Source organism: Hyalella azteca, unplaced genomic scaffold (assembly GCF_000764305.2).
Source record: "Hyalella azteca isolate HAZT.00-mixed unplaced genomic scaffold, Hazt_2.0.2 contig5826, whole genome shotgun sequence".
Taxonomy (NCBI): domain Eukaryota; kingdom Metazoa; phylum Arthropoda; class Malacostraca; order Amphipoda; family Hyalellidae; genus Hyalella; species Hyalella azteca.
Genome location: NW_025936006.1, coordinates 613,049 through 634,884, shown reverse-complemented (window position 1 = coordinate 634,884; position 21,836 = coordinate 613,049). Strand labels below are relative to the sequence as shown.

Below are 21,836 nucleotides of genomic sequence, written 5' to 3'. Positions count from 1 at the left end.
ATGTGTACACGTTTTTGGCAATATTTAGCAATTATGAATAAAAAGCCTGTATTATTAATAATTCTCAAAATGTTTTACTAATTCATTACAGAAATTTTTAATTTGCTTCTGTTTATTGAATGCAATTTATTCGGAAGGATAATAACCTGAATTTGAGAACTCCTTATATATTCATGTTCACGTTGCATTCGGGTAGCAGTGACACACGACGCACCTATGGCCGCTGCGCTCCCGGCAACTGCTGCCGCCATGAGACGTTGCGGGTGCCAACGCTCTGCACAGCAGCGCCAGTAGAGACAAACAAACCACATTAATGTACCGAGCTGCGAAAGACGGAAAATAGTGTGAAGATAAAATAAAGTTTGTAGCAGTGAAGTTATGATTGTTACGTCCACGTAAAAACCGACTGAGTTTAGCCGTAGGTCAACTAAATTCGGACTCCAATCTTTGCGAAAAAACGAACAAATGACCTATTCCGGATTTAAATATATTAGTTCATATTAACATCGATCAGGGTCTGATTGAAATCGACAGAACACTAAAGGGAACCTAATAAGAAATTAAATATGACTTCAAAAGTTTCAACATAGAGTATATATGAAAATATTATAAAAGCATGGCGTCTACGCATGTTCAAATAATCTCGTTGCACGAGATCAATTTCTATACAAACAGTTACTAAGGTTAGATCCCTGTGCAATTATTGGCTGTAGGGTTACCATGTCGTAATTTTTCCTGATAAACCGACCCGCTGTCACGGTGCTTGTCTGTAGGAGCGGCGTGCTGTGACGGCGACATCTCCACCTTATCTATACAGAGATAAAATAATACTACTTATTTTCCCTCTGGCTTGTGATATTGTAGAATACTCTATCGAAATACTTGAACATTACATTGCATAGTAATGAAACTTTAATTTCCAGCAGCATAGGGCATTTGAGTTTGAGTATTGTCCGTATGTATACGAGTATAGTGGTTGGTAGAGGTAGCTTAGCTACTCCTACGTTCTGTGGCTGAAATATGTCAACATTATGCGGCGTTCAGTGAGCGAACGTAAGCCTCTATGATGGCTCTTGGGAAGCTCTTCTTAGGATTATGTAGATTATATTGCAAGAATAACTTACGAGGTAATGCTTCGCTACAGCAAGCTGGCAGAGGGATGAATGTATGTATAAGGAAACTCCTATCAATGCATAGACCTGCACATGCAAGCGTGTACAAATACCTTGACTAGCACATGCAAGCGTGTACAAATACCTTGACTAGCACATGCAAGCGTGTACAAATACCTTGACTAGCTCAGGCAAGCATGTACAAATACTTTGACCATTCCACTAGCCGTTACTAGTCCTCAAGCAGTACCTAACGTGAACGCAATTGACGGTAACTTGCAAGAAACTAAATTTGTCTATCATAGGAGGCCGCCGGCCTCGGGGTTGAACGTTCTACAATAATTACGATATCCTGAGTGCATTGACCAGTTTAGGGTTGAAATAAGATACTCATCGAAAACTCTGATGGGAGAATATCGATCCTGTCATCTTACATCATTTGATTTTTCTGGTTGGGGGCAGTTTGGCATATACCCTCACAAGCGTATCACGTATCAGCTTAGTGGCGTATTGTCTCTCTGCTATAAAATTTTTCGAATAGTATATAATTGTTCTATATTTAGCGATTCACTAGCAATGATAATTTAATAACTACAACTGATGAAGAAAGGTATTGATTTAGAAAATATATCCACCACAATGCTATTTAAATTTCGGTCACATTGTTCCCGTGCTAGCGGGTGGGACAAACACGTTATCCACTTCAGAGTTAATTAAACAGTGGAAGCTATTAATGTTGTTTAAATGAAAGAGTTTTCTATTAAAATTATATTTAGGGATAGTTACAACAAAACAAATGAAACAAATGGAGAAAAGTGTTGCATTGATCAGTGGCTTCAGATGGCAGTTCCACTTAGGGTTATGAATACTGTTGGCTGTTACTAGGCTGTTGCTAGGTCAAAACTTTTGGCCTAGGCTGTTGCTACTTGCTAGGCCAAAACTGGCTGTTGCTAGGTCAAAACCTTAGTTTATAGGGAGCACAGGGTAGTACTAGACACTAGAGTGACTGAGTGACACTGCAAGAAAAATGAATGGAACATAAATAACCCTAGTGCTAAATAAATAACTCACAAGCAAAATAATTTAATCTCTTAACCAATGCCAGAATGTAATCTACATTATTCATTATGATTAAAAATGCATTAAAAACTGTGACCATTATACAAGAAATAATCCATTAATTCAAACGAGAAAATTACTTCAATACTAATAATGATAGGCTTGTATAACTAACGCATGAATAAACAAATGATCATTAACTGAAGTAAGGTGCATAATGAACAAGGAAAGTACCACTTATGCAAGAATTACAATTGATCTGACAAAAATGACTAACGAAGTACCGGTACACAAAATGTTCCGTATTTGGAGAGCAGACTTAATTGCCCAGGTTTGCACTTCCAGGCTAACACAATACACGGAACGCCAGTGGCTGCTAGTTACTAAATGGCGGAACTGAATTGAACGCGACTGTCGTTAGTTGTGCAAAAATTACTCTGAATAAAAAATGGAAAATAATTAAATTGAGTCAGATTTTACTTAAAAATAATGAATTAAAACACAGACTGGTTGAGTGATAAAAAAGTTCGATGTCTTCCGGCAACAACATCGCCTGCCACCGCGTGGAAACGGCACGTAGCTTTAACAAGTTCAACTTTGTTAACTTCTCTCAAATATTTTATTATGGTTTAACAGCTTGCAGTCAATCCCATTGAAGTGGAAAAAACCACAACTCGCTTTAGCAGCCCGTGCTAAGCGTTCGAGTTAACGAGATGCCCGCACAATTGTTACAATTTGTTGCACGCCATTCAGTTCTGTATGCTGCAAACAAGTGAAGCATTTTATTGGCGTCCTGCACCGAGCGAAGTGTACCGACGTCCCAATATTCCTGATTGTTTCACATCTTTCATTACAAAATTGATAACCCACATTATCATATCACAATATTTATCCACATGTTTTCTTATTAAACCATATATTTTGTGAGCTATAATAAAAGTAATGGACGTATTTTAGGGTCCACGTCTCTTGCCAAAGATAACTTGTTGAGTGACAGTTGCTAGGCCCCGTGTGACCTTCGACGTAACAGCCTTACACAACCTCTCCACTGTACTGTAGATACTACCTTCTCTACTGTACTGCAGATACAGCCTTCTCTACTGTACTGCACATACAGCCCTCTCTACTATCCTGCAGTTACTGCCCTCTCCACTTTACTGCAGATACAGCCCTCTCTTGTGTACGTACTGCAGATACGGCCCTCTCCACTGTACTGCAGATGCGTCGATCCCTTTCCACTGTTGCTCCCTCGCTATCTCTTCTCTGGCACACTGCGTGCATTATTTTAACACACTGCGTACATAATAAAGACAAACTGCGTACAAAATAACATCCACACGGCCTTCATTGTAATGTTGCTGCTTACGTAATAAATTAAACTCTGCGTCTATTATTGTAGAGCGAGTCTCGTCGCCTGGCGCCAGCCTCGCCTGGCGACGGCAGATGTGACGCGCGGTCTCTGCGCGAATCAAATTGAGGAAGTGTGTGAGGTGGGGTTTGATCCCTCAAGCACATGACGCCGTTAATTGAGTATTTATTGTCAATTGATAAATTTTTGTGTATTATTGGCAGTCATATAGAAAACGTTTTAAATTTTTTTGAATTATTGGCAGTTAATTTATGTAGAATTTTTTTTAAATGCGCCCGATGTTTTGGATATGCGCCCGATGCCAATTGTAAATTTACGAATTAACCTCATTTCATCGTAAAAACTTGCACGTGTTCACGTTGTATTATCGTGCCGCAAATTGTTCAGATGAGTTGAAATTCAAATCTTATATGTAACTCAATACGTACCTATGTAACTTAATATGTAACTTAATATGTAACTTAATATGTAACTTAATATGTAACTTAATATGTAACTTTATATGTAACTTAATATGTAACTTATTTATATTGGTGAATTTGAACTCCTACAGTTGTTTGCGGCTGTGTTTAATGTCGGCCACTTCAGATTCGCGTTTTTCTGCTAGCCCGGAACCGGCCAAGCGCCTATCCGCCCAGCCTTGAGCCGCGCATGGCTTGCATGGCAAGCATATCCCTGTGCTTTATTACGTCAATGCATGGGCCGCTTAGGGGCTTTTCTTCTATATTTTCTTGCTAGAGTTTATGGTACCACAATCATTTATTGTGACCTTGAAGTAGGTGTGGAAAAAAAGTACAAATATTTATTAATGTATTTGTTGATGTTCAAAATTTCTTGTATATTTTTCTAATTTGACTTGTAAAATTTATCGCGGCAATCATCTATAAAAAAATTGAGCATTGTAAATTAGGCACAGGTGCCATTCTTCTCAGTAAAAGTAACTATATTTTTCATATAAGGTCTTGCTTGTGCACTTTAATAGCAATATTTAATCACTCCACGCGCATGTCTTTATTATTCCAGAAAGACTTGTTTTTACAACACTTCTCTTTAACTTCACTTCTTGTTTGTCTGCTACAAATCTTATAATCGAAATTAACCACACTTCTACTTATCCTATCGATCTGAAATTTTGCACACTTGGGTAAAGTTGGAGACAATGCACGAATCAAATGACAAAATAAATAATTTCTAAAAATAATTTTTTTTCAATAAAAAAAACTGAAAAAATAATTTTGTCTGCTACAAATCTTATAACTGATGTTTGACACACTTTTACCTGTCCAATTGATCTGAAATTTTGCACACTTGTGTGAAGTCGGAAGCAATGCTTGAATCAATTGACAAAATAAATAATTTCGAGAAAAAAAATTTGTATATACCTATAAAAAAATTGAAAAATTAATTTTTTTAATATTCGAAAATAAAATGAGAAATTCATTGTACATCTTTAACATTAAAGACACTGGATTCTTTAGAAGTGTTGTCTTTAAAAAGTACTTTTTAAACGTATATTATTTACTCCAGACTCGGTTTTGTCATGACAAATGTCAGGGCAAGGAACGAACTTGACATGTCGCCGTGCAAGCGAGCGCGCGGTGACACGCTTAGCACTTCATTCATGGCTCCTTGCAGGGGCCAGAAATGGCAGTTAATTCCTATGCGTGCTTCTTGAAGCGGCCAGAAATGGCACTCATACGCGTGCTTCTTGAAGCGGCCAGAAATGGCACTTCCTACGCGTGCTTCTTGTTGCGGCCAGAAATGGCACTCATACGCGTGCTTCTTAATTGGTGCGGCCAGAAATGGCACTTCCTACGCGTGCTTCTTGCAGCGGCCAGAAATGGCACTCCTACGCGTGCTTCTTAGTGTGGCCAGAAATGGCACTTCCTATATGTGTGCTTCTTGAAACGGCCAAAAATGGCACCCGCCTAAATTGCGCAGCCCATAAGTTGTTTACTTGACAACAGAATTACCAGTGAAGCATTGCGAAGAAATATTACAGAAACCTTATAAGTTGATCCACTGGCAAAATATTGTACTGCTCAATTTTTTTGTAACAATTGTTATATTTTTATAATTCTTAAATTGGAATAATTAATGTATTGTAACAGTTTTGCATTGTAACTTCTATTGTTCGTAAGTACTATTATATTGTACCTATTATAACAATTTTTGTCTTGTATTGTAACAATTCTAGTCTTGTTACAATTACTGTATTGGGAAAGTTATTGCCTTTTACAATTATTGTATTGTAACTACTGCTGTATTACAATCATTTATGGTCTTATTACAAGTATTGTACTGTAACTACTAATATTGTATTGGAACAATTATTGTCTTTTTATAATAATTGTATTGTAACTATTATTGTATTGGAACAATTATTGTCTCTTTATAATAATTGTATTGTAACTATTATTGTATTGGAACAATTATTGTCTTTTGTAATAATTGTATTGTAACTACTATTGTATTGGAACAATTATTGTCTTTTATAATAATTGTATTGGAACTATTATTGTATTGGAACAATTATTGTCTTTTTATAATAATTGTATTGTAACAATATTTCCATATTATCCATATTATCCATTTATTAACCATTTATTAACCATTTTCCATATTATCCTGCAAGTTACTTATGACCAAGTCTCATTATTTGCATAGTTCAAAGTTACAACTGAAATTATAGAAAAATTCTCATATTTCGTTCATGGTCGTAGAGCTATTCTATTGTATACGTTTCTGTAAAAGGGTCAGAATAAGCAAATTAATTCCTGCTCTCCATATTGCATTATTCAAAGGGAGAGGTTAGCATTGTCTTGATTAAATAACATTCTTCATTCGCTTCTTTTAGTGCTCAGTCACTGGAATGTTGGCTGCACTTAACAAGAGCTATGCATTAAAGCTCATGATATCCTTAGTTAGCAGTAGAGTTTACCTCACTCTGAACCAATAGCTGTCGCTGCTTTGATTAATGGCATCTATTCTGTCCTTTTGCTTAACAGCTTGAATGTTTGCTTAAACCTCGGCCTTTTTTTTTTTGCTGCCCAACTTCGACATTTTCTAGGGTTTTTCTGCCTATATAACTATTTAAATGTACTCGGGATGCAATGCGCTTATGAATTTTTTTATTTGGTTGTGTGAGTTTACATTTTCTTTGTGTAATTGTAAGCTGGTCTTAATAACGCAATGTGTAAAGCATTATTAAATTGATTCGATAAAACATCGCTGGAGCACGACTTTGTATGCGATTGCTCCAGCTGCACAACTAGACTTGCATGTTTAATTGAAGAATAAATAAAGCGACCTTCGCATGTTTTTGGATTTATCTTCTTCTGTCTTCATCAGCAGATGACGCTACAGCTTCTTCTCATCAACGCACTCATAACAGGATTAGGATGAGAAATATGTTCATTTTGACGTCAGCAAAGGATTTTTCACGGAAACTCGGATCAAATCTCACGCTCGACAAAATGCGACAGAAATGCGGTGCCTTCATAATCTTCCATTGTTTATTGATAATCGACGCGTTTACAGCACGAGACTGGCCAAGGTTAGCTGAGGTTAAAATACAAATACAACAAATTAGCCCAGTTATCCACGAGTGTACGCAGCACAGATGCCACGAAGAACACTGTGCTTGTTCTACTGCAGCATTTACGAGACATGTGCGCTTTTTCTCGTAGTGCCTAAATTCATGATATTGTTATATTCTTCCTAATAATCACCCCGATTTCCTGAGACATAACACCATTTAACTCCCTAAGAGTGGTGCATCTGCAGGCCGTTATGAATTTCTGGTCAATGTCAATGTCTGGCCACACCGACAACCTAAACCATTTGATGACGCATAAGATATTACACAAGATAGTGACGTTGCTGGCTCAGTTTTCGCGGCTGAATTTACTGCTGGGGACCACCAGGTTCTCATGAACTGTCATAAATAGAAGTGTTGTTAGATCAGGATGTACTTGAATTTTCACCACGACACAGTTATGAAAATGAGCAAGGTTATAAAGTCCGTTGAGACTATCTGGAACAAGACATACCTACACACGCAGAATAGAGGCTTCCTTACTGTCCGCTCTCTCAGATCAGAATGATCTCTGTTCGTATGGTACGATACTCGTCAACAAAGTTCGTTCTAAAGCAATCTTACAAATTTTATATCCTAATTAAAATGCATCTATTTTCTATATACTGTACATCAAGATAATACACATGTTGACCCATATTAATAGTTAACCTAGCCCTCTAAAATACCGCTCGAGGCAATAGTCCTGTATTTCCAGAGATTCTTGCCATGAGGAGCGAAGCGCTCATTTTGCCTCGCATTTCCGCCCCCTAATTTTGCTCCCTCTAGTAAAGCGTAGGTAATTCTGACTTTATTTTATTTCATACTATAATATTGAACATAGCTGGTATGCAGGTGTTGAGAAGAATAGGAATGTTCGTTGAAGCGAGTGGGTAAAACGCGGCTGTTTCGTGTCCATGGACCGGGTGCTGGTTATAGTGAACCTTGGCGAGCCTATCGCGAGGGAAATTCCATCAGTTGAGGAATTCGGCGTCACTTCGAGAGGTAGGCTTCAACGTGCGAGACGTCTGCCTATATAAGGCCCATAAAATTTGCGCCAAAAGGTTGTTCTACTATGGGGACCGTCATGTCAGTACGGTCTGTTGCAATCTCCGCAGACGTTGACGACTCCGGCCGTCGGCTGGCGGGGTCAGAAATAACGGCCACGCCGAGCTTCGAGACGTTCATACCACGACGACTACGATATAATAACGTCAGAAATCTACGAGTAACGGCCGTAACTTCACTTATTTGTACGGTCAACATTCATTGCTACGGTTGTGACTTAGCCATGAGACAACGCAAGAGGCCAAAAGTCATCCAACGATTAAAACACCGGCAATCAGAAAATTAAAGCTCTCGAACACTGATCAACAATTATCATCGGTACGGTCACCATCACCAACAGCAGAAGCACAGCAATGAGCTTGGAGTAACATCATCGACGACGAAGACTACACCACTATTCAGAAGTACTGTCGTTATTAAATAACCTACGACCAGACTGACAGTATATAAGCGCGATACGACGGTCATGGAGAAAAAACGACCGCGGGCAGCGAGGACGCTCGGCTACGGCTGCGGTACGGCCGCTGGAAATACGGCCCATTATATACTCTTCATAGGGTAATGAAGAATAGACTCCATCATCTTATGACGGGGCCTCAAGGAGGCCATGTTCCTCGAGTCTGTTATGAGTCCGCCACGTATTCTGACACATAACTACAATTTTTATCTCAGTGTGTGCATTTAGTTTGAACGTGTTGTGCAAATTTAAATAACCTAAACTTTCATAAATTTGCTTTGGTGTTTGACTACCAAATACGTTAGCAATTTTGTTTGATATAAAGTTTTTACTTGCTCAAGTTGTTAAGCAGGATAATATGGTTCTTTTTTTTAACATAAGAAAAGATAAGATTTTAACGGACAATAATTTGTGATGCTTAAGGGCTTTGTTCTCATTTGACTGTAAGCAAAAGAAGCAAGATCTTCACAAGATATTGATTTTTTAAATTTAAGTGAAATTGCCAGCAAAGCATATATCACTAACGTTTTGAACTTTCTTGCGTAACGGCATTTCGAGAGCGCGGGCTTTTATAATAGTATAAAACAATTTTCGGACGCTAACAAATAGTGATTTGATAAAGTTTAAAACTTCTAGGTCAGCGCTGCTGCTATGAAAGTTAAAATCACAGCCCATCAATTTTATCTAAAAAATAGCATGGATCGGAGACAGGCATGTACACAATATTTAATGTTGGTGGGAAAATTTTCTAGAAAATATTTTGAGGTGAAAGGCGAATAGCCACCACGAGCTCAAGCGAAAAGGAGACGGGACTCCTGTTAACATCGAGTTCAGGGCATGAATTTATAGAGCGGTCAAGTTTAGTTTATAATTGCCTCATTGAACAATATTTAGGCTCGAAAAGAGCCGTTGACATCACGTTTAGCTTGAGTCGGTCTCGTCATGGCTCAACTGGAGCAGTAATGTCGCTTCATATGTGACGTAACCAGGAGCGATTTGCGAGTGAAGACTACCTATCGTTTGCTTGTTATATTCCGCAATTTAAGGGTATAAAAAGATCAGTGTTAAATTTATATTATAATATATATTTGTCAAAGCTTTTGCCAAAGTTAGCGTGTTTGCAGCCTGACACCGTAAAAATTTAGGAGCTGTTCGGACGCGTATCCACGTTATATACTTATCGTATCGGGATGTTAAACTTATATTTTTATTGGTGCGATTATGTAACGTAACAAATCTGGAGGGAGAAAGTTTGAATTGAATTCGAAATATATTTTCAAACGGTTGAGTGTAATTTTTTTTCAAGGTACATAGTTCAGGTTTAGTGTAGTTAGGCAGAAGGTACAGGGATGATTTATACGGGGCCGCACCGGGTTAGGGTGTTAATAATGTAGTAATGGATCGTAGATTAATTTCTGTTTAGAATAACTTGACAATTTTATCTTCCAACAGTTCAAATTCTCTAATTCTTACGATTTTCGGGCATTTTACGACGCATAACGGGTTGTTTATGGAGCCTGAAATTCCACCTGAATCTCGCTGCTCGTCTCGCGTCCCAATCAACGCTTCGACTGCCATCCAACCGCTGCTCGAGTTCCTTCGTTTATCTTCCAATAACTGCGCTTCTCTGAAGCTTTGCTAGCAACTTACTTGTGTTTTCCTGGGTTTTAAGTTCAATAAACTAATGAATATTTTTGAGAGCTTGCCTCTGTGTTTGAAGCCCGGCACCGCAAACATAAGAACTATTAGCTCCCGTATAAGGATATAATCTGGACCTGAAATTTATTTTGGAGTTATGGCATCACAAGGCTTCAAGAAACAGAAGTGGGATAAAAATTATGTTCTCATCCATGTTTGTAAGACATTAAGATTTCTGTTTGGAAAGAAGTTTAAGTCTAAATTTATACGTATGTTACTTTTTTCCTAAAATGAGGATTTGAACGGTTTTTCCTTACTAAATATTGTTTTTGTTTTGTATATGTCATTCTATCAGCGGAGAAGGAAGGATATAGAGTTATGGACAATCGGATGCGTTATGTACAAGAATGTTTGTTTAAAAAAAAATGCGTCAGGTAGTTGCTAATCGAGCTATTATTTTAGGTACCGGTGCTCATGATTTTGATCGTGTAATGTGTTATTGTGACCCAGTTGCGGTTTTTAAAGAAGGTTGATTTCACTTGATTATCATATGGCACGTTTGATAAGTCTCTTATCTGTAGGGATGATAGCGAGGATGTTCTAGTGGCAGCTTCACCTCAAGGGGCCGTGATATAGAGCGCTGTTGTGGACTGCTGTGGCCGTGTTAATGATCTCTGTGTACACTTCTCTTATCACATACTAAATGATCTCTGTGTACACTTCTTTTATCACCCGTTAAAAAGTTAAATAATCGCATTTATTACTAATATGCGTACTTGCGTCTCGTATGAATCTCTGCTTGACAGATCTTTCTGGTAAATTTGCATGGCAGTACACTGAAAAGATCCAAGTTTACTCGCTGTTTAAGATTTAAGAGGATTTTAAGATTTAAGATTAAGTAAGAGGATTTCAAACATTCTAGACAAGCTCTGAATTTCATTAAACGTCACCAACAAATTCGGTATTGGATTCAAGGTGAAGAAATATTCTAAGGTAACGTTGCCAGATCTCCAACTCTAACGCCTGCACATGTACGGCCTCGAGACCCAGTGAGCAATTATAAGCCTTCGCAAAACAGCCTACCAAAACAAACATGCCGTGGAGTTTTTCGTTTTTTTTAGCGGCAGTGGCAAGATAAATTATGTACTGGATCTCCTGTCAAAAGCTACTCCAGTCAACCTGCAGAAATATAATTTTCTTATTCAATTACTTTTTGTTTCTTTACATCTTTATTATTCAAACGACGGCAATTTTTAATTGAGATTTATGCATTTGTTTCTCCCTTAATGTCGAGCTTATTATTTTTTGCAGTCGTAAGGGACGGCGGTTGTTCGACTTATAAACTTTGAATGAATAGTATATTAATATGTTTTTAATTTAGTAACGTATTTATTTTAACGCCAAGCTCAGTTTTTGACTGCGTTTGACACAAGATTGGGGGCCGCAGGAGAGCCTTGCTCTACATGCTTCGAACTCATCGGTGTATAGGCCGGCCTTAGCTCTTGAAGATCTCTCTGACGTCTTCGATCTTGGTCGTATACATGATACCATTGACAGCATATTCCTGGGACCGGTTTATCTTGTGGTGAACGCAGGCGCTTTTGCAATCTTTGCTCGCTACCATGGATGGGCATTAGACGGCCGTCGGAAATTTGGCCGTGATTTGATCTGTGGTGAAAACTGAGAGGTTTCTATTTTGTTTTCAGCTGATACGGCCCCAGCATTCGAATGACAACGGTGTAGCTTATCTTAACCTTTGTCAGGCTGCATAATTTTACAACGTTATGGGTTGAACTACAAAAAAATTTAAGTGAAAGTTGAATTTAAACCCAAGGCAAGAGAAATTTACGCAGTTACCAGTTAGTTATTGGGACGACCATCAATCGGATGCAGAATCGCTCATACGTTCATTTCAAAATAATATATTTTGCATTAAATAGGCGTTCTTAATTACATCATTAGATATTCCTGACCAACTGACCCGTACCCAGAAACGTTATTACTCGACACATGCAGTGGTGCCCCATAGGTCCTTATTAATCCGTTCTTTGAGAGCGGCAAATTCTAAAACAGTCGACTTCCGAATCGAATTGCATTGAGGTTGAAAAGTGCATGTAAATTTTGCCGAAAATAGCAGCGGAGTCTCAAAATGTTCTTCTATACCAATTGAAAATTCAGTAAACTAACGACAACTAGCGATATATGCGTAAAACATGCATAACAGAGTTTATTCAAGTTTTTGGATGGGGTCGACTTCCGAATTTTAGTCTGCTTCTGAGTCTTGATTTTGCCAAAACTTGTCGTCGAATTCCGATAATGTATAATTGCCATACGGTCTAATTTCTCTATAATTAAGGAACAAGATTTAGTTTTGCTTGAATCACCCGCACCGCTTCGCTTAAAGGGTGAATTAATGCATGCTATACTACAGGTTTCAACAATGCTACGATGATCATGTAGCACTTTCATGTATCTGAGTCGTTGGTGTTTTTCAGACCTGAGTTGACTTCATCCGGCTTTTGTGCCTCTCAACCTTTGTTCAGTGATAAGATGAGCTTCCCTAAGGCTTAAGTTTTCGCCTCATTAACGGCTTATGAGAAGAGCATCAACAGGTAGCCGTCACAGTCAGCATTTAGACTCGTCTTATTCGCTCGCGACTCGCTAAATTCAAGTATGTAATAGCAAACCAGAATTGCTCGTAAGAAACTAAAGTTAGCCTCAGGTCATTAATTAAGCCAACTAAGGAAAGGAAGGTATTGCGTTGTGGATATAAATGAACCTCTACAGTTATTGTGTCGAGGTACTGCAGTTGACCAAGTCTAGTGTCTATACAGAAATCGTGCCCGTTATGTCGCTGCGTGTAGAGTATACCGCATCGCATTTGCTGCGCTCATCACATACCAGACCTTGAATAATTATTTCAGTTTCGTGCATAAGACGACGAGTGTTGTTCGAAAATTGTGCTTCGGGGAACATTAATATTCCTGTTCCATCGTTTCTCAAGTGTATTGCTGAGCAAGCTGAAATGTAATTATTGATTCTTTAATTTATTGCTGAGAAATGCAGAATTCGCCGCTGCATGCATATCTGTCGGAAATTATCTCTCTCCGAGAAGTCGTCTTTGTGGGGACTCATGGATTTTTTGGTTGAGGAATTGCGGAATAAACTAGACGCTGAGCGCTCAGTTTTATGAGGATTATAAGAAATGGAATTAGAGATACCGATGTATTATACGGTGCGAAATGCTTGAAAATGCAAGACATGATGACATGTATATTCCTTCCAGTGCTTGAACTGATCGATCCACAAATGAGCTTATAGTAACAGATTGACTTTCATTATTTTATTTTCAATTTATGATATCTCATTTGCCTTGTATAAATTCTGCATGGCATAACTTTAAATTTGCCGTGATTATTTTTGGGTAAACAGAGTTTGGTGAGATGTAAACCCTGTTACCTCGAAGCTTACCAACCCTGTTACTTGCTCCACGGCGTCACTGGATTATCTTATGCACAAGCACCATGAATAACTGATGTGGACGGCTCCTCAGCACGCCTTGTGTACTGAATGTTGGGTTGTGTCCATGCTGAGGTGTGTCCATGCATGCTGCGATGTGTCCAAGTGTCCATGCAACGCTCCAGCACAGAATGCGTTCAGCTGTGTTGTAAACTTCACGCAATAGTAGTAAACATTATACATTATACACTTGTGAAATTGAAAATAAAAACTATAAGATAAAAACAACTCGCGCATCAGTTGTCGTGTAACTCGTAAAACAAACACACACAAGCTTTATCAGCCGCCGCCCCGCACAGCTCTGATAACAGACCTTGACCACCAGCTTGTGTCTCTGGGCGACTCCTGCAGGACACTCGTGTGTACCGTGACCGTCTTACGTGCTGTGTACTTGTGTGCAGTGTTATTGAGCTTCTGACTATACTGCTGCTGTTCTTCATGTGTTACTAACTTACTGTGTGCATGCCAGTGTATTTGAAGCGCAGTGTAACACCACAAACTGTGACACAATTCCTGCTCCATGACCGCCAAAGCTTCTCTTGGTTCCTCGTGTCGAGCTCGGCCTCTCTACGAGCCTCGAAGCACACAAGCCTCGCACTCCTGCTTCCGATGCCGAGGCCATGCAGCTCAGGCGCGGCGTCCTGTCGAGATGGGGAGCTGTCGAGTGTCTGTGGCATCTTTAATGAAGCTTCAATGGCTGGCCTGCAATATGAATTCTAGATGAATATCTAGCGAATCATCTCTTATTTTCCACCAGTTGATAGACGCTTAAATAAGCTTCGTCTGTAAGGTCTTCATCCTTCTGAATAAATTAAAATATTTAACATTTTTTATTGATTGGTACTTTTATTTGAAAGCGTCAATTCAATGCCAAGAGAGTTTCCTCACAGGCATATAAAGTTCTCTTATGATAGGGAGGGCCCCGGCAATAATAGCACAAAGAGAGGGTGGTAATGAGACAATGCTTATTAAATTTTATTTAGGGAAACAAGTACGCACCTAAAGTGAACACAATTCCAAGTACAAAAATCACATTCAAATAAATTCTAAGTTTAACATCTCTACTTTGACATCATTCTAACTTCCTACATTGCCAGGAGACTTTGATCCGTAGTGCGCTTTCTGAGAATGTTACGGGTTTTTTGTTCTTTCTTCCATTCATTCGCTCATGGTTGCCCTCTTCACTCAACCGAACTTGGTTGTTCTCCGTGACTTGGTTGTAATCGAACTTGGTGATGCCGTCGACTTTGTTGCCTCCATGCGGTCTGGCGGCCGCCCGACGCTGCCTGCCTTCTCCGTCACCGCCCTCCGCTGTAACTCTCCTAACGCTCCATGTTACTTGGCTTCAATCAAATATTTCCTCGCCGTACTCGGTCTTTACTTTCTTCAGTACTTGACAGCTCCAGTTCGTCCCGAATACTATACATCATGCTTTGGTTTGCCTACAAACTCTCGTGCCCAGGGCAGGTCATCCCTCAATTTCTTGTAGAAAGGCGGTATCCGTCCTTCGATTCCTTGTCAACGCCTCTCAGTCAGATTCAGCTTTTCGCATGCTGAGCTGCATCTGCACAAAGCATTCTTTATTAATGTAATATTAAGTCAGGTAACAATCACCTACGCTGTATTTACTCGTGAGCCAATACGGAATGAACAGTTCGATCAAAAACTTCGTCCGCTGCTCATGTGAAGACCCTCGAGACCGCGAGTCGATGCAAGAGCTTCGAAAGCCTTTCAAATACTTGAATGTTTACCTCAAGTCGTTTACAGAGAATTTGCTTGTTATGAATCACTCGGCTGTGTCTTATATAATTGCATATATTGATTGCGTGTTTTGTGATTGCATTTTTTTCGGTGATAAGGACACTGCTAGAGCACACGTACAAGGCCACTACATGTAGCTGCTCTCGCCTGCACCGATTGCTGCTCTCGCCTCCCGCTCAACATGGGCGATCCTGAAACTTGTTACCCTGACTTTCTTCCATTCGAAGCAGCCCTGACGGGATTCCTGTATAATCACTTCAACTAAACTCACCTACACTTACACCGTATATACGATTACTTTTGTTTAGTTTTACTCCTGTCAGCAGAGTATCTCTCGTCCCACAAATAACAGGCACTGCTCGCTGCTCATCAGAAATACATTGCAGCGTAGTAGAATTGAACGAAAGTAACTGGCACGGTACAATCAATAACTAAGTCTTAAAAATAAGCAAAACTGTGCGAATCTATTAAGGATTGATTGGCTCAAACAGCAGCCAATGGCGCCGTTTCGTGTGCGCTGTTGGGGCGCTGATGTCGCTGCATAATTTGGCTTCCGCTTTAGAGCGAATACTGAAGGTTATCAAGCCATATAAGAGGGTTGTTAAGCCATATAACTATGATATTGGTGTTACACCGCCATGCTGCTGCAATGCTTTGCTAATATTAGCTGATGCTGCTGGTACATGCTGATTGCAGGGTCTGTACTGCACCGCCGTAATGCTCGCTAAGGTAGCATGTTGTACTGCCGTGCTGCGCATATACCAACCCCCTTGATGCCGCTGGGCAACATGCTGTGCCACATGTTGTGCTGCATGCGTGCCGCATCATGTCCTGCATGCTGGGCTGTATACTGTGCCACATGCTGTGCTGCATGCTTTCCCGCATACTGAGCTGTACGATATGTCGCATGCTTTGCTACACGCTATACTGCATGCCTGTGCCGCATGCTGAGCTGCATCCAGTGCCGCATGCTGTGCTACATGCTGCGTAGCTTATTTCGGTGTTATGCTGTAGCTCCTATTCCCTCTTCTGGAGTTGTGTTCAAAACCTCAAAACGTGTTGGCTGGCGAAGCGACCATGTCGCGGCCATCTCTGGGTCTCTAGATGACCGTAGAGCTTTGCCTACCTTGCATTCCAACGATTCGATGTCCTACTAATGCTGACTCAGTTCATCGATCACCGCATCATGCTTGTCATTGTCAAATTTGCGAAGCTCGCAGCCATGATGGGCATCTGTCCCAGTGTCATCGCCTAAGTCGTCTAATTCAAGTTTTGGACGTCCTCATCCAAGGTCACGCTGATGCAACGCCTTCGTCGTCTGCGGATGCTCATAAATGGTCTTCCAGTTTAGATTTCAGAATCTGATTAACGACCATCGTGCAACGTAAGATCACCGGATGTTGATTTATTAGAAGACGAAATTTCTGGTCCATGTCCACTACGAGGATGACGTCTGATGCTCGCGTTGCGTGTACACGGCGCTGGAGACACAACGCGTTGTATTGTAATTCCTGGCGGAATAGCGAGATATTGTCGCAGTCGTTTTGGTTATGTAATTTCACGTTTTGGTTAATTTTGTATAGCATAATAGCGAATTTATTATAATTATTATTTGCTAATTACCATGAATTGTTCATTCTTTAGCGATTTTTTTGCATGATCCTAAATTTTAATATTATAATTTTCGTTGGTCTCTAAAATGCCTGCGTTTAATTCTGTATGTCCTCGTTGACCAACACGTTTATTTTGCAGCCGTGTCTCTTTTTATAATAAATGCAATGTTGTTATTAGCGCACGACTCCTTACGGCGATTCTTCCGGAACATTTTGTCGTAAACACACAAACTTGTTTGCGCCAAATCAATGACTTTTTCTGCAATTTTGCTGCATACGAGCCATATCAGCGTTTACCAAACTTGACAAGCTTTCTACAGGAAACATGAAGGCGGTTCTGTAGGGATAAATGAAAATCCCACTGAAACTCTCTCGATATTTATACCTCTTGCTCGCTTTAATTGAGTTAGTGATAGTCAAGCCACGTCAGGGTTGTTGTTTCGTTCGTTGCATGAAAAGCTTTGAGTGGCGGCTCTATTGCGCTATGACGCTTTTCATCGACAGCCGTTTGCACAGTGGGTTCGTTAGGCCGCCGTACACTAGACCTTGACATCACACAGGCGGGAAAGAGATGCACGTGCCTTATTTATCACGGCACTTGCGTGAGCTCACGTCCAGCTATCGATGTTTATCATGTTTTTTTGTGTCGGTGTTTGTAAGGTGCCGGGTTGGAGGAGGGAAAAGCGTGCACATATCCATAGAAGCGATCTCGAAGTGTATCCTTTGGTAGGTTAGTGTAATCGCTAGTTAAGAGAACTCGTTAGTTAGTGAGCACTATAAGGGTGTTGGGCATGAAGGCTGTATTTAATTATTGAACGTTCTTGCAAATTGTGCGAAAATTATACCCTAGTAACATGATGAAGTAAGTTTGCTGTTCCATTAAAGTGACAACATATTTTACGTTTATTTCACTTAATTAAAAAAATAATAATAAATCGAGAGAATGATTAAACTTGACTAAGAAATTTTACACGAGATATTGAATTTTTTGTTGAGTCTCGAAGCTTCAGGAAAATGCTAATTAAGCTGGATATTTTCTTATTAGGAAGCTCGGTAAGATATTGAATTAAAATCAAAGATGATGGACCTCGAGTCGCTGTGTGTGACAGTAGCCAAGGATAGCTTCTGCAGGGTACCATCATCTCTTATAAAGAAATATTAGAGCTGTTTTTCGTGAGCTTTTGCCTTCTGTACAACATGTTGTCTGCTGACTGCTTACTTGTACTTGCAACTAACTAAGAGCTATGCATTTAGTGTCGCTATAAGAAAAATGGCAAACTTGGAAAATGGACCCATCACTCCCTGCCTACTGCAGAAGATGATATCTGTAGCCTGCGTACACGGTACACGCGTATGCCAGTATGTAGGGCTTCCATGTACGACCACATGTACGCGACTCGCTGTGTGCGTATAGCTGATCTAGAGGTCATTCCGCGAATGGAGGCCTCTCATTAATTAGCTTTAATACAAATTTCACCAACACTTTTTTTTCTTATACCATAGATTAGTGAGATACTATGCTGTCAATAGTGCTGTGCTGAGCCCGCAATTCACTTCAGCGTGTATTAAGGAAGCAAGTAATTCACTTAATTCTCGCTAGAAATTATATTACATTATATTATATTATATTATATTATACTATATATATTACATTATATTATATTATATTATATAATGTAATATTATAAGTATAAGTTTGGCGCCAACACAACAACGCTTCATTGATGGCCTCAATCACCCGTCCCGGTGACCTGAGGCGCTCATGTCGCATGTGAGGCGTCCGATGAGGCGGCCAAGAGGCCGACCCTCTTGCCAACATCTGCGGTGACTGCGCAGCGATAACGGCCAGGGCGATCTAGATCAGAATAGATCTATGTTGAGATAGATCTAGATCAAGTACTTACACAGTTTGATCATTATGACGGGGAGATATAGATCAAGATAGATCTAGCTCGATTAGTTAATCAATTTGATCTTGATGACGAGGGAGAAGATCTGATCAAGATAGATTCAGATAAATTTATTATATCATGATGGAGTTGATAAGAAACTTTCAGAACTGCAAGAACTAGATGAAGCTACGCCATTTTACTTTATTTTCTGAGAAAATATAAAAATCTGGTTGGTAATTTGGTATCGTTAAAATTTTTTTAATGATAAATAACGCAATTCTTTTGTTTATACGGATGCTCTCCGATGCCTTGCTACTGAAATTAAAAAGACTGGGCAATGGGAATACATTAACTTTAGGCGTCGCGCCACATGATGACGCGTGGCACCACTGCACTGCACGGCCACATGCAGCCACATGATGACGCGTGGCACCACTGCACTGCCCTGCCACATGCAGCCACATGATGACGCGTGGCGCCACTGCACTGCCCTGCCACATGCAGCCACATGATGACGCGTGGCGCCACTGCACTGCACGGCCACAAAGAAGAAGGCGAGCATGAGTTCGTGGCAGGTTCTTGCAGGTCGTGGCAAAACACGTACATGGAAAGGGTTTGATGAGGAGTTCCCCAAAACAGAGTTTAATAACCCGTTTCTAAGAAATTAAATTGTTAATTTGTTAGAAAGATATTGAAATGGAAATATAATACTGAAATGGAACACTACCAGGCATGAGGTTGTGGAGATGCAGGCTGGTCAATGAGCCCGACAAGCTTCCTCATTAGCAACATATCGTTGCTGCGCGCCACGTTTATCTGAACTTCAGCGTATACCCCAGCGGATTCCAAAGTTTCAGCTCATAAATTCCTCAATTGTGAACGGATGTGCAAGAAATCACAAATATTTTATTGCATAATGTATTTATGCGGAAACTATAACATTTTTGCGTCGTTTTGTTTTGAATTAAAACGAAATTAATCAAGTTTTGTGCAAGTGAACTAAATAATTATATTTTGAATCTTCAATTCAGAATTGAAGACTGAAGACTTTGGATCCGCTAAGATTCAGAAGCTTAGCTGAAGACTTTGGATCCGCTGAAGAATTTGCCGGTGATTTTGATGGAAAGTTGATTAGGTCTGTACGACGCACGGCATCTGCTTCTTTAGACGTTTATTTCGTTAAAACGGTTCATCCCTCTGATGTAACATATTAATAATGCGATTAAAATTCCAATTATAAGAGCAGTGGTCATTATTTGTTCGTTAATTATATTCGCCATGAAGCTGTGTAATGTTTATAAGGTATAACAAGGAAGCAGTCCTATTTTTTTATTGCCTTGCTCTGCAGATGTTGTTAGAAGCTCACCCAGCCTTTGTGTGTCTACGGGCCACTCCTTGCTGCTGCAAGAGTCCGTGCACACAGCGCAGAAATTTACCGCATTAGTACAGCGATAAATTCAGTGCCTATAGTGAGATGAATAAGCCCAGAGTTAGATAGATAGGTCATACAACCCGTCAGCTTTGCTCGGGTTTGGCTTCAGTGGCGCTAAGCTTGAAGCCTCGCCTAATGCCTTATTATAAAACCAATACCTTCTCAATTGTTATTGTGTTAGCATTTTGTTCTAAATCACTCATTTATTTCTTGCTAAAAATTGCCATTATTTCTTTGCTTGTAGCATTGCACCCGAAGTTAACCCCTCGTTCACTCCCGTTCATAGCGTTCAGCTGCTCCCACCGCTGCTTTTTATTACCGCCACTCCGCCGCGGCGCTGTCACTGGCGCTGTCACTCCCGCCACTCCGCCGGGGCGCTGTCACTCCCGCAGGGTGCGTACCGGTCATGGAAAGCCTGGAAAGTCATGGAATTTGATTTTTCATTTTCCAGGCCTGGAAAGTCATTGGATTTCAGTTCAGGTCATGAAAAGTCATGGAACAAAACGCGTTTTGATTTCCCTCAATAAGGTTGATGTTGGTTACATGGCCAGGGCCCAGGACCGCGATAAAAAACAGCTTGCAGACAAGAAGATAAGTGCACTGCAAGTTCTCACTTTCAAGACACAAGCACAGGACTTCATGCAGGCTGTAGTCCAAAAGCTACTGGACAAGAGCCCTATCAGGTATGGCCTTGGCAGGAACCTGAGATGGCTGGTGCCAGAAGTCTTCATCAAGAAAGACTGTAAGGAAGCACAAGACACAGTTGAAGAACTGTCTCACTATGCTTGTTGATGCCAAGATATTCATATAACACAGATGTGGATGATTTTGTGGATGAGATATGCGACTTTAGAGATGGATCACAACATTGCAGTGAACTGAACGCACAGTTTCAAGCATTTTCAACTTCTGATTGACTGGACACTTTTTGGCATGCCATTCTGTCCAAGAGCACCTACAAGAAGCTGCAGGGGCCATACTTTCAAAACTCGCTAAGTGAACGTAAGTACTTACGCTCTATTTTCTTGTCTATGATTGGTGGATTTGACTCTGAAATGCCGTCAATGATTGGCGGATGAACTTACGATATCTTAACTTTTTATGAAAGTATAGGCACTGGAATGTAGTGCAAATGCTCATGCTCCTGTCTCATGGCCAAGCCAAGGTTGGAAGAGGGTTTTCGTTCAACAAGCAAATCATAACACACAACATGAAAGAGCGAACGGTGGTTGCCCTGCGTTCTGCATGTGGTTGATCTTGTTGCACATGTCGGTGGTCTGGACAAGATGACCATCACCAAGAAGATGCTGCTTGCAGCTGGCAGTGCCAAAACTGCCTA

The 21,836-nt window shown here is 40.2% G+C and overlaps 1 protein-coding gene across 1 annotated transcript in view; it reads left to right on the top strand.

Annotated features, from left to right (window-relative positions):
• LOC108676308 overlaps nt 1-21,836 on the top strand; it is a 70,990-nt gene that overhangs the window by 1,199 nt on the left and 47,955 nt on the right. The window lies entirely within an intron of this gene.